The sequence below is a fragment of the Bison bison genome, unplaced genomic scaffold, assembly GCF_000754665.1.
Source record: "Bison bison bison isolate TAMUID 2011002044 unplaced genomic scaffold, Bison_UMD1.0 scf7180017864102, whole genome shotgun sequence".
Classification (NCBI taxonomy): Eukaryota; Metazoa; Chordata; class Mammalia; order Artiodactyla; family Bovidae; genus Bison; species Bison bison.
This window is the reverse complement of record NW_011494674.1, coordinates 444,884-446,049: the sequence shown is the minus strand read 5'-3', so window position 1 is coordinate 446,049 and position 1,166 is coordinate 444,884. Positions and strand designations below refer to the sequence as shown.

The window sequence follows — 1,166 nt, the reverse complement described above, 5'->3', positions numbered from 1 at the left end:
GGAGCAGTGGCTGCACTTTGCTGGAGCAGCCGTGAAGAGATACCCCACATCCAAGGTAAGAGAAACCCAGTCAATAATTTTGTCATACTTTGTTATGCAGCAGTAAATAACCAATACAGTGCCCCTTCCTCGAAATCATGACACAAGCTCTTTTTAGATCAAGGTTGGGAGTTGTTATGTATGACTGTGTTCTAAACTGCTCTCAAAAAGTATCTGTTCTTGGGCTTGCCTGGTGGTGCATTGGATAGGCGTTTGCCTGCCAATGCAAGGGACATGGGTTCGATCCTTGGTCCAGAAGAATTCCACAGGTTGCAGAGCAACTAAGCCTGTGCGCCACAACTATTGAGCCTGTGCTCTGTGTCCTGGGAGCCACAACTACTGAGCCCACAGGCGGCAGCTACTGAAACCCATGTGACTAGAGCCCATGCTCCACAACAGGAGAAGTCACACCCAAACACTGCAACAAAGAGCAGCCCCATGCTCACTGCAATGCCCTCCAATCAGACATCACGCTCTGTCCATTTCCATATTAATGTGATGTCAATTCCTGTTTCTGTCTTAGGCTCTTTCAAGATGGTCTTGATGACTCCTCACATCTCTGCAGTGCTTCAAAATTAAATAAGATGATATTGAACCTGCATATCAGTTTTTTCATCCAAAGAATCAGTAGAATGTGAAATATTTAAGCCAGAGATAGAGTTGGTGAATGAGCCCATGAATCCTTTAGGAGAACCCTCTAAGTAACTGCAGGTAAAGCTGCCCAGCTGGCTTATTCTGCTTGGGTTTCTAAGATTCCTATGTCCTGGCCAACACCTCCCACACATGGATACCCACTCACATGCTCAGTTTGACTCACCCTGGTCAGAGCCCTGGGTCCCCATGCAGGGTCTCCCACCAGCACCAGGATCTGTCTGTTACCTCACTCCAGCCAGACCTGCTCCAGGAGACTGGACCCAGCCCGCCCTCTCTTGAGTGCTGACACTGGTAACATAAGTTATAGCAGATAGTACCTGCTTCATCTCTCTCATGTAACCAAAGGGTCAGCCAGGGCTTCCTCCCTCTCAGACAGTGGGAATTCCTACCCACAGGCCAGTGCCTATCTGGACCCTCCCTTTGGTTCCCCACAGCCTCTATTCCTCTCAGGTTTAACATCCATCTCTCCCTTT

At 48.6% G+C, this 1,166-nt stretch overlaps 1 pseudogene; it reads right to left on the bottom strand.

Annotated features, from left to right (window-relative positions):
- The window catches only part of LOC104987630, a 4,349-nt pseudogene extending 3,468 nt beyond the window's left edge, over nt 1-881 (bottom strand).
- Nucleotides 882-1,166: the final 285 nt, after the last annotated feature.